The sequence below is a fragment of the Vulpes vulpes genome, chromosome 10 (genome assembly GCF_048418805.1).
Source record: "Vulpes vulpes isolate BD-2025 chromosome 10, VulVul3, whole genome shotgun sequence".
In the NCBI taxonomy this organism is placed as follows: Eukaryota; Metazoa; Chordata; class Mammalia; order Carnivora; family Canidae; genus Vulpes; species Vulpes vulpes.
In genome coordinates this window covers 53524747-53537338 of record NC_132789.1, presented here as the reverse complement: position 1 = coordinate 53537338, position 12592 = coordinate 53524747, and the positions used below count along the sequence as shown (strand labels likewise).

At 45.5% G+C, this 12592-nt stretch overlaps 1 protein-coding gene across 7 annotated transcripts in view; it reads left to right on the top strand.

Moving 5' to 3' along the window:
- Positions 1-12592, top strand: part of ARMH1 (armadillo like helical domain containing 1) — a 49270-nt gene that overhangs the window by 1116 nt on the left and 35562 nt on the right. Inside the window, exon 1 of one of the 7 annotated variants that reach the window (XM_072724197.1) lies at positions 5800-5817. The exons of the other annotated variants lie outside the window; for them this stretch is intronic. The gene's annotated coding sequence lies outside the window, so the exon portion shown is untranslated. Of the gene's footprint in view, positions 1-5799; positions 5818-12592 lie in introns of those variants that run through there. 7 annotated transcript variants of the gene reach the window in all.

Below are 12592 nucleotides of genomic sequence, written 5' to 3'. Positions count from 1 at the left end.
TATGGTGGCCTAAAGAATGGGGAGGTAGCAGGAATGAAGTGGGGGGGATGGATTCCTTAGACACTTGGGAGCTAAAAAAGAGCTGGACTTGGTGCCTGGTGGGGCATGTAGGAGAAAGGAAGAATGACTTCTAAATTCCTGGCTTGAGTAAACAGAAGGAAGAGGTGGCAGGGTTTTTAAGAGAGGATATGTTCTGGCTCTGATGAGTTTGAGATGCCTGTGGGACATCCAAGTGCAAGTGTCCCATAGGCAGTGGAATACACCTGACTGGAGCCTGTGAGAATAGTCTAAATCAGAAATAGAAATGTGGTGGCCTGTAGTGCCGTGTAGACATTTGCCACACCAGTGGATAGGTTTGTTGGGCTTTCCAGAAAGTATATATAGGCGTAAGAAAAGAAGACCTAGGACAGAGCCCTGAGAAGCCCCCAAGTCTGATGTCTGCAAAGGAGGCTGAACCTGCAAAGTTAATTAATTGTAATGAACTGTGCAGATGGCAAGATAGTCAGTGGTAGAACATGGTGTCTCAGAAGCCAAGGGAGGAAAGTGTTGAAGGCTGATGAATAATCCAGAAAATAGGTCTGAAAAAATCCACTGGATTTAGAAACAAGGAAGTTGTTGGTGATCTTTGCAAAAATGGTTTCAGTGGAGCAATGGGAACAGAGGTCAAATTACAGTGAGTTGAGAAGTGAGTCGGAAGGTGAGGAAGTGAAGACTGTACACTTTGAGACAATTGGCTCTTTCCAAGAAAAAAAGGAGAAGGCAATAGCTGGAAGGAGACAAAGGTTTTTATTCAGATAAGAGAAATGCTTTTGGCATAGATCCAGCAAAAGGAAAAAAAGAAAAAATAACAGAGAAAAGGAGATAACTGAGACAATAGCACCCCCCACCCCCCACCCCCGAGAAAAGGAATAAGGTCGGGGATCCAAAGCACTGGTGGAGAAATTCATCTAGAAAAGCAGAGAGACACATTGTGACAAAAAGGAAGCATGTGAGATTAGTACATTAGTAGTTTTGTTGGTAGGAAGTTGAGGAAATTCTTGTTTGGTGGTTTGTACTTTCTCTGAAATGCGGACATGATATCAGCCAGTGAGAGTAGGATTGGAGGTGGTGTGCGAGATCTGAGAAGAGCAGAGAAGGACTGAACTAGCCTTAGTGAGTGAAGAGTGGGTGGGCAAGATGACTGAGCAGCGTACAGATTTCTGGGCAGTTATGAGGCCTGTTGAGGTTGGTGACCATTCATTGTAGCAGCAGCGGTCTACATGGTTGTGTGGGAGATGTTTTTCCCCAAAAGTTATTCAGCCATCTAGTGCAGAGAGGTTAATTGAATCCTTTCAGGTTTGGGTTTCATCAGGTAGATGAAATGGAAGGATGAAGGACAAGGAAGTGGATGATTCTGGCAAAAGGCTGAGATGATGGAGCTTAGAACCTACCCAACCCTACATAAAAGAGCAGTATGACAGTGTTATGGACTGGGTGTCCCAGTGAAGTCAGAGAACACATATCTTGGAAATAGCTGAATGAGACAGGTGTGATCAGAAAGTGGAATCATGAAGCTTGAGTTGTTCCAAGTGATGACAAGGTCCAGGGTGTAGCCATGGGAATTGGTGGCTGGAGTGGAATATAGAACACAGTCAAGATGTTGATATGGCCAGTCCCCTTAGGTGATGGCAGGACTTGAAGAGGGAAAGGATGCTTGTGAGCCAGATACCAAAGCCCTTGATGAATTAAGTACATTGTTCTGGAGTCTATAGGTGATGATATGAATATGAGGAAGGGTAATGGTCAATACAGCAGAGTGGCATGACCCTCAAAGTAGTAAGGGTTCTTGCAAGAAAAAAGTGGAATAAGGAACTGGGTGGGCCTTGGCCAGAAGACACTCCCCGCCCCCCCCCCCCCACCGCCGCCCGTGCCAATCCTGAGACCTCTGGGGTATAAGAGTTTAAGCAACTTCCACCTGGGAGGGCTCTGCAGAAGTGGCACCTGGCACCTGGGGTAGAGCCAACTTTGGGGACAGGCTGAGGGGAGGCAGAAGCTAAGGGTGGAGAAGACTGCTGATTGGGAACAGAGGCCTTTGAGGGCAGAATAAGAAGCCTGGGAAGGAAGGAGGGTAGGAAATCAGGTTAGGGAAGGGGAAGCACAGAGCAGTGCAGGGGTGAGGAGAATGTGGGTAGAAAGATGATGGTTGGCCTAGAGAGTTTTTTTGTGGGGAGAGCATGCGAGCAGGTCTGTGGAGCAGAGTTGGGGGCAGAAGTGATCCTAGAGGAAAAGTGGGATCTGGGTAGAGAGTGAGGGTAGGTCTGGGGAGGGATGAAGCCAGAGGGCTTTGCAGGAGAGAGATGGGAAGAAAGGTGGTCTCTGGGAAGAAGATGGAGGGAAAGGCAGCTGTGGGGGAAAGATGGGGCATGGGGGAGTCTGTAGGGAACCAATGGAGGGACCTGTGAAGAAGGTATGAGGGGGGAGCAGAAGGAAAGGAATCTATGAGAAGGAAGTGACCGGTTGTAGCGTGTATGCCCTGAGGGAGAAGTAAAGGCCAGAACACCCTCTGCTGGGCCTGAGGTCAGGAGAATGTTTGTTTCTCTGTCTCTCTTCTCCCTCCCTCCCTCCTTCCCTCCCTCTTTCCAAATGGGGAGCTGAGAGTTAGGAGTTCGGATGGGAGCCCAAGGAGAAGGCCCCTGTCCCATTCTGCAGGTGGAGCTTGCAAGAACAGGGGACAGTGACTGCCTTGTCTCCAAGGCCATCTGGGGACAGGGAGCCAGGCTGGCAATGCCCTGGAGGCTTCTTGCTTTTAGAAATGTGTCTTTGATTTAGGGGGAGAAAAAAAAGCCCTCTGAGAAATTTTATTTAGAAACGAGACCAAGTGACCTTTTGGTTTTTAATACCTCTTCTCTCTTGTCACTAAGGACTTTTGACTTAGTACAATAGCTGGGCTTTTTGAGATTTTTGTGATTTTTAGTTTCCCTGCATGAAGAAGAGCCATTCGCCTGCTATAGAAATGATTTATGGATGAGTCCAGATTTATTAATCACCTCTGAAAATGGAGAGGAAATTAAAAACAAAGAGTTGACTCTGGGCTGAAGACAAAGTAGGTTTGTCGTCCTTTCAGAAGACTTTGCCAAGGTGAAAAGGCCACAAACAAACCAATTTGGACCATGGTTCCTAATCCGGATTTTAATTTCATGTGCTTTGATTTTTCAGACCATTTTCTCTCCAAGGTAAAATAATGACTATTTTAATTGGCTGCCACTTACAGAGAGATTCCAATAAGCGTGATGGCATACGTATATTTTTCTCCTGCATTCCATGTGTGCTCCGTTCTTATGATCAAGCTGGTGAGGCTGACTTTTACTGCATGCTGCATGCCATGATCAGTTGACTATAAATTAAATCCTCTTTTCCAAAAGCCATTTTCCATTAGTGCTAATTTGTTTGCTTCTCATTTCCACTGATCATTAGAGTCTCTGGTTGTGAGCACCAAATTGGAAATAATTTCCTTGACATTTCAAAAAAATCTCTCCCCTTCTTGAATGCCATTTGGCTGCAGCTAAAGAACATTATGGTTTGCAGAGGAACAGTTCACTCCAATTACAATTTAACTGACCGTTCATGGCACTGAATCCCTTCCTCAGTGTCCAGGGATGACACCGTTGCTGACATTGCTATTTCCTGTCATAGCTGTAAAATGCCTCATAGACTTCGCACTGGCCTTCTTGGATGGAGATTCTGCTACTCTGCACATGGTGGCTTTGGGAAGTTGGTAGTTTTATGGACCTACATATCATGGACCTTCGGAAATAACCATCCAAACAGGAGCTCGCTGATTTCTTCATCCATTCACCCAGCACACATTTATTAAACATCTATTTTGTTCCAGGCATTATGCCAGGCCCTGGGGACACAAAGATAGGGAAGACCAACCCCTGCCCTTGAGGAACTCACACTCTAGTGGGATGGATGGTTAAGTTTTACAAAATAGTAGGGGAAGAGGGGGCATAGTGGGACCACAGAACCAACAGCCCCTGCTGTTTTGGGGAATTAGCCAAAGGACAAAAAGGAAGCTGGCCATTCTTGGTGTTAGAGCAGCAATGAGATGCAGAGGGCCTGGAAAGGCCTGGGAAGTTAAGAAGTGAGATGAGGTTAGCCTGGGACCAAATTTGAAGGGCCTTGTACATTCATGTGGTGTTTAGACTTTACCCTGTAGGCCAGTAGGAGAAAGTTTGGGGAGAAGAAGAGAGAAAGGATAGAAGCTGGCAGGAAAGGGAGTCAAGGAAGACACCATTTACATACTGATTTTGGTTGATGAAAATTGAGCAGGTGTTTAAGCGGAGTCAGAAAGATGGAAAGATTGAAGATGGAGGGGCGGACTCGCATACACATGGAAGGGCTGGGTACTGACCCGGCAGGGTAGAGAAGGGCGGTGCGCCTGATGGGCCCTATTTTCTTTTTTTTTGGGGGGGGGGCCCTATTTTCTCTGTGAAGTCAGAAACAGTGGGATGGGCATCCTGATTCCTCCCCCACTTTCATCCTCCACTGCCCGTCACCAGGTCCTGTTGCTTCTCCCTCTCTGGCGTTTCTGCTTCTCTCCAGCCCTACTGTCACCAGCATCTTTTGCCAAGATAAGGGGGACAGCCAGCTTCCTAACCGGTGCCCCACTTCCCGTCTCGCCCCCTTATGGTCACCTTTCTACACTGCAGTCAAGATGATATTTCTAGAACAGACTCTCTTCTTGTCACTCTGGACTTCAAACCTTTCAGTACCTTCACATGCCCTCTAGATGAAGGACCCACCCTGCAGCACAGCACACACAGCCCATTCATTCTCTGGCCTCTGCCTGTTTCCTCAGTTTAATCTCTTGCCGCTCTCACCCTCAGACTGTGCTCCAGCCGTTCTGAACAATCTCAGCAATGAAAATAGGAGCTAAGCTTTTTATGTGAGGTGGTCTACTGGCCCTGTGAGGTATCACCTCTTCTCAGGTAACAGAACTGACACCTAAAGGATTTAAGTACTTTGTGTGAGGTCACAGAGCCAGGAGGTAGGAGGTCATGGAGCTCCGGTGTTTGGGTTCCTAACCACAGCCCGTACTGCCTTCCACTTGCCTACTTGAAAGACAGTTCCATCATCTCCTCACCTGGCTATCTACAGATCGCCTTTCAGCCAAGATGGCATATTTTCTGGAATGCCCTCCGGAACAGCCACTATCCCAACCAATTGCTGGTTAGATGTCCTCCTTTGCTCACATTCTCAGAGTATCCTGTGCTCACCGCATCATAGTGCTTTAGCACCCTTTAAAAAAAAAAAAAAAAAGATTTTATTTATTCATGAGACACACAGAGAGAAAGGCAGACACATAGGCAGAGGAAAAAATAGGCTCCCTATGGGGGAGCCTAATGTGGGACTCAATCCCAGGACCCCCGGATCATGCCCTGAGCCGAAGGCAGATAGATGCTCAACCACTGAGCCACCCAGGTGCCCCTAGTACACTATTGAAACTGAAGTTGCTTATCTAGAGGGCTCAATGCCACCCCAAACCCTGTCTTTTTCACACTTATCCCTAGAAGCCTAGCATAAAGATGGGACACACTTGTCTACCACGATTTGTTGAGTTTCATGTTTAATGGAATTGCTGACAGTGAGACTGGAAGTCAGACAGAGAGACTCCCAATTGTGTTTGAGGCAACTTACTGAGGCCTTCGTGCAATGTGACAGGTTCCAGAGGCCCAAGATGGGACGGAGGGAGGCAGCTGCCCAAGATGCATGCAGACCAGGAGATGTCATGGTGCAGAGGCATCAGGGAAGCGAACCTTCTGAGCAGGAGCCACGGTCAGTGGTGTTAGTTGTTGACAAGTGAGCAAAAGACTGAACTGTCCTCACTGAACTGAGCAATTAGGAGGTTAGAGACACTGAGTATAGTGATGGGGGTGGAGTGTGGGGGATGGGTAGTGGGGGAGGGAAAAGTCCAATCAGCAGTGGGTTGAGGAGAGAATGGTCAGTGGGAGAACAGGAAAGAGCACATAGAGGTTTTTAAGAAGCTTTGCTGTGAAGTGAGAAAACCAGAAAGGTAACTGGAGGAAGTCATGTGGTTGAGGTAAGTAGGTTGGTGTTCGCGTTTTGCTTGTTTTTGTTTTAGCCTAGGTAAGAATTAAGTACGTAAACAGAAAAATACCTAAATAGAGCAGTTGAGGATACAGAGGAGAGAGCAGTGGATGGAGTGAGGGCCCTAAGGAGGCAGGAAGGATGGATAGAGAGCTCCGGAAGGGGGAAGGAAGACAGGACAGGTGTGGGTACAGATCACATGAGGGACTGTGAGGACATTCTTGCTTTGTGGCAAGAGTAGATGTCTTGAGAACAGATGGAGGACGTGGGAGGGTAAGGAGCTGGGGATTGCAGACGTCACAGGCAAGTCACAGCATTTAGCATGTGGATCGTGAGTATCAGTGCTGGGTTAGTTGGAAGTACAGGTTCAAGGTCATTATAGTCTTGATTTTGTGCCTCTCCTACCTGCTCCAGCACATCCTGGGATTTACCCCATCAGAGCACTTTCCACTTTTCATTAAAATCACCAGGGTGCCTTTCTCTCCACCCACCAAATCTCTGAGAATCTTGAGGGCAAAGACTTTGTCATGTTAACCAGTCCCAATGGCAGTGCTTGGCTAGGGGTCGGCACCCAGGACATCTGTTTAATTAATTACTGTGTGGAGTTAAGGAAATTAAAGTGCTCATTATGAGCACACTGTGTCGGATGTCAGTTTAAATAACACTTGTTGAGCACCCGTTATGTGCCAGGGACGATACCAGCCACCCAGATTGCAAAGATAGAACATGGTGATGTTGACACTGCCCAGCCGCGCTTGGGTAAACAGGAAGACGGGTGCCCAAGCCCTCATGAGCAGGAGGGAGTGGCCCATAAATGAGCGCCAAGGCACAGCAGAGGGGGAAGGACAGGAGGCTTGAGCTACAGGAAAAGACAGGATTTAGTTCAGGGAATGAAGACACCGGTTTGTGAAGTCTGGCGACGCTGGCAGCCTCCTCTTAATTCCCACTGGAAGCCGTGACAAGGGGCGGGGCGGAAGGGAAGTCAGATTTCAGTTGTGGCAGAATTGAGACAGAAGTTCTTTGGGCTGAGATGTTTGAAACTCTATCTTGAGGGTAATGAGGAATAACCGAAAAGTTTGAAGTAGGGACATCTGTCAAATATGCATTTTTAAAAGATTTATTTATTTGAAGGGGTGAGTTGAGGGAAGGAGGGAGCTCCAGCAGACTCCCCACTGAGAGCAGGGCCCAACAACACAGGGCTTGATCCCAGGACCCTCAGATCACAACCTGAGCCAAAATCAAGAGTCAGATGCTGGGCAGCCCTGGTGGCTCAGTGGTTTAATGCCACCTTCAGCCCAGGGCCTGATCCTGGAGACCCAGGATTGAGTCCAATGTCAGGCTCCCTGCATGGAGCCTGCCTCTCCCTCTACCTATGTCTCTCTCTCTCTCTCTCTCTCTCTCTCTCTCTCTCTCAAGCATAAATAAGTAAAATCTTAAAAAAAAAAAAAAAAAGAGTCAGATGCTTAACCGACTGAGCAACCCTGGGGACTTAGGATTTGAAGAGTGTGTGAAACATAAGGATGAAGACTTCCCCTAGCTCTTTAGATACAGGCATCTGGTCCTCAAGAGGGAGGCCCAGGCTGACAACATGGGTTTGGGAGTCCGGAAGCCTACATGTATAATACAAGTGATGGGAGTGAAGGAGATTACAAAGCGTGAGAAATAACAGAGAACAGAACAGACATACGAAGGAGTCTGAGGAGGCTCTAGGGAGGGGTAGAACCAGGAGGGAGTGAGGTCAGGAAAGATGTTTGGAGAGTCATCCACAACCCATCAGAAGCCAAGCAAGATTGGACTGCAAGTTAGCCAGGGAATTTGACAACAAGAGGTTATTGGTGGGACACCTGGGTGGCTCAACAGTTGAGTGTCTGCCTTCGGCCCAGGGGGTGATCCTGGAGTCCCGGCATCAAGTCCCACATGGGGCTCCCTGCATGGAGCCTGCTTCTCCCTCTGCCTGTGTCTCTGCCCCTCTCTCTCTTCTGTGTCTCTCATGAATAAATAAATAAAACTTAAAAAAAAAAAAAAGAGGTTACTGGTGACATTTTGCAATACACGGGAGAGCAGAATGAATGCTTTTGGTTTAATGGAGAGAACCTGGACTCGAGTTTTACACAATCTGAGTGTAGTTTGTTTACACCCCTGTTGAGCTGTGAGACCTTCAATAAAAGAGCAAACCTCTCTAAACCTTAGTTTTTACATCTGAAAAGTAGGGATAATAATAACTACCTCCTCAGGAACTTAAGAGAATTAAAACAAATAATGTCCATAAAACACATTCTATGTGACTAATTATAAACACTAAAAAAATGTTGGTTTCTTCTCCCTGCCATCATCTCTCCTCCCTGCACCTTGAAAGACACATTATTCAAAAAAAGAAAGAAAGAAAGAAAGAAAGAAAGAAAGAAAGAAAGAAAGAAAGAAAGACACATTATGTATCCCCTCAAGAAAAAACTCAGATACAGAATTTATCCCAGCAACTCCCTCCTGAAGTTGGCACATTTCTCTTCTTTTCCCACTCTTCTTTTTAATCCTTTTTAAAATTGTATTTACTGGTTGTTTGGTTTGGGAGTTTTTGGAAGGAGGGGAGGTTTAAAATCCTTATCAAGTCTTATTTTGTTGTGGAAGACCTAAATATGAGACAGGAATCCATCAGAATCCTAGAGGAGGGCACCTGGGTGGCTCAGTGGTTGAGCATCTGCCTTTGGCTCAGGTCATGATCCCGAGGCCTTGGGATTGAGTCCCACATTGGGCTCCCCACAGGGAGCCTGCTTCTCTCTCTGCCTATGTCTCTGCCTCTCTCTCTCTCTCTCTCTCTCTCTCTGTGTGTCTCTCATGAATAAGTAAATAAAATCTTTTAAAAAAATCCTAGAGGAGAACACAGGCAGCAACCTCTTCGACCTCGGCCATAGCAACTTCTTGCTAGACAAGTCTCCAAAGGCAAGGAAAACAAAGGCAAAAATGAACTATTGGGACTTCATCAAGATAAAAAGCTTTGCACAGCAAAGGAAACAGTTGACAAAACCAAAAGACAACCTACAGAATGGGAGATGATATTTGTAAATGTCTTATCAGATAAAGGGCTAGAAAAAAATCTATAATAAACTTATCAAACTCAACACCCAAAGAACAAATAATCCAGTCAAGAATTGGGCAGAGGATGTGAACAGACATTTCTCACAAAAAAAAAAAAAAAAAAAAAAAAAAAAAAAAAAAACAAATGGGCAACAGACACATGAAAAAATGTTTAACATCACTCATCATCAGGGAAATACAAATCAAAGCCACAATGAGATACCACCTCACACAAGTCAGAATGGCTAAAATTAACAAGTCAGGAAATGATGGATGTTGGAGAAAATGTAGAGAAAGAGAACCCTCACGCTGTTAGCAGGAATGTAAGCTGGTGTGGCCACTCTGGAAAACAGTATGGAGGTTCCTCAAGAAGTTAAAAATAGAACTACCCTACAATCTAGCAATTGCACTACTAGGTATTTACACCAAAGATACAAATATAGTGATCAGAAGGGACACCTGCACCTGAGTGTTTTTAGCAGTTATAATAGTTATATAGTGTTAATGTCCACAATTGCCAAACTATGAAAAGAGCCCAGATGTCCATCGACAGATGAATGGATAAAGAAGATATATATATATATATATATGAGATATATATATATATATCCTCATACACACACACACACACACACAATGGACCACTACTCAGCCATAAAAAAATAATGAAATCTTGCCATTTGCAACAACAGGGATTGAACTAGTCATCAAGTCCATCAGAGAAAGACATATGATTTCACTCATATGTAGAAGTTAAGAAACAACACAGAGGAGCTTAGGGGAAGGGAAGGAAAAATAAAACAAGATTAAATCAGAGAGAGACAAACCATAAGAGACTTAGTCATAGGAAAAAACTGAAGGTTGCTGGTGGGGAGGCGGGGTGGGAGGATGGGGTAACTAGGTGATGGACGTTAAGGAGGGCACACGATGTAATGAGCACTGGGTATTATATACAACTGATGGATCACTGGCTTCTACCTCTGAAACTAATAATACACTCTATGTATTTAAATAAAATAAATTTAAAAAAATTTTTAAGGTCTTATTTTGAAGAAAAGTTGAGATAAAAATAAATGACTAGAGACTCTTAATTAAACATGACTATAGTCCTGTATCTCCCCTACCTCTCCAAACCTCCCTGACATAACACTAAAGAAATACAGAGAGGCAGGGTACCTGGGCGGCTCAGTTAGTTAAGTGACTGACTCTTGGATTTAGCTGATTGTGGTCTCAAGGCTGTGAGATGGAGCCCCATGTCAGGCTCGGCACTCAGCACAGAGTCTGCTTAAGTTTTTCTCTCCCTGTCTGCCCCTCCCTGCCTTAAATAAGTAAAACCTTTAAAAATAAATATAAAGGCTCCTGGGTGGCTCAGTCAGTTAAGCATCTGCCTTCCGCTTAGGTCATGATCCCAGGGTCATGCTTCTCCCTCTCCCCTCCCCCAACTCATGCTCTCTCTCTCTCTCTCTCTCTTAAATAAATAAGTAAATCTTTTAAGAAATATATATAGGAAGGTATTAAGTCACAAAAGTTCAGAGGTGGAGGCAACAGCAGATGAAAGCTCAACAAATATTTGAAAGGTAGAAGGCAGGTTGGGGAATGTTACCTGGCTTGAAACATCCTAAGAAGTTACAAACTAAGTGCCCACCAGAAGAGATTACCAAGAAGCAAGTCAGTTCACCCAGTTTAACCTCCAAAAATCTTAGTGCCTTGGAGGCCCAAGTTACCACAGGTTAGACATGAGGAATGGGGCTAAGCATAGGGGGACTGGCTGAAGCCTGAATGCAGAGCACTTTGCCCTCACCCTACAGCTCTCCTTTCTCAAAAGCTACATGCCCAAAAAATAAAATAAATAAATAAAAATTTTAAAAAATTAAAAAAAAAAAAAGCCACATGCCCACCCTAAGTTCTCTTGCTGCATAAGGAGGAAGGAAATTGAACTCTGGAGGCCTTCATACTCAGGGACCTCAGGCATAGTTTGAAAGACAGGGATGAGATATAGGGTGGAAAGTGAGTGATGGAGGGAAAGCCTACACACCGTGTGTGGCAACCCCAGCCCCTCCCTCACCCCACTCCCAGGATGCCAGATGCCAGGCATCCAGCACCCCCACCCTCTCATCACACACACACACCCAAAAGTAGAAAAGTCCCGAAGACCCCAGGAGTCAGAAAAAAAGCCTCCAGACTGACATTTATGTGTTCCTCAATGAAAAGATTAGGTATTGCCTGAAATTTCCAAAACCCAAAGGACATAGTACCTGATCAAGAGCCCACCAAGGGCCTAGAATACTAAGTGAAGAAGACCTGTAACATGACATATAACACTACAATTTCAGAAAAGTGTTTAAAAGCATCAAGAATTAAAACAAGCAGGAATCCCTGGGTGGCTCAGCGGTTTAACGCCTGCCTTCGGCCCAGGGCGCGATTCTGGAGTCCCGGGATCGAGTCCCGCGTCAGGCTCCCAGCATGGAGCCTGCTTCTCCCTCCTCCTGTGTCTCTGCCTCTCTCTCTCTCTCTCTATGTCTGTCATAAATAAATAAATAAATCTTTAAAAAAAAAAAAAAAGGAATTAAAACAAGCCACATCATAATGATGTCAGACTTCTCAACCAGCAACACTAGGGAGGCTCAAACCGAGGGAAGTTTATTTCCGACATGGAATTGTATACCCAACCAGTATAACACAAAGTCAATATACTTTCAGACTCTCAAGGATACACATAAGAAGTAATTTTCATTTCTTAGGAAACTACTGAGGAATGTGCTTTGACCAAATAAGAGAGCAGACCAAAGAGGAGGAAGAGCCAGGTCCGGGAAACGGGACAGTCAACAAAGAAAACTGGCAGAGGGAAATCCCAGGATGTTTGTGTGCCAGGCTTAGCAAGCCACCGGTCCAAACTGGAGCAGAAAGAGAGAGGCCTGTGGGAGAGCAGTCGCCAGTGGAAAGATGGAACTGATCACTTAGGGGTTGAACGTTTGGAAAAATTGCTGTGTGTTTGGAATATTTGGAAGAAAATACCACTAGGTAGTCAGAAATATTAATCCAGGTGAAGCCAACTGGCAAGAGAAAGGAAATGTAATGGTAGTTTATAGCTTGAGTGAACCGTGTGTCTCTATCTGGTCAATAATGTAAATACTAACAGGTTTAAGTGAAGTAAGGGCACTACTTGGATCCTGGAGCTGCCATAACAAAGCACAATAGGCTGGAGGGTCTTAAACAACAGGACTTAGTTATCTCAGGGTCTGGAGGTCCTGACCAAGGTGTCTGAGATCAAGGGGTTGCAGGATTGGCTTCTTCGGAGGCCTCTCTCCTCGGCTCCCAGAACATGAGATCTGCCTCCAGATCTCACATCCTTCCCCCATACCTCAAGGTCTGGGGCTCCCCCAGGGCCCCTGCAGTGCCGTATTCATCTCTTCGTCTTCCCCAGCACCTC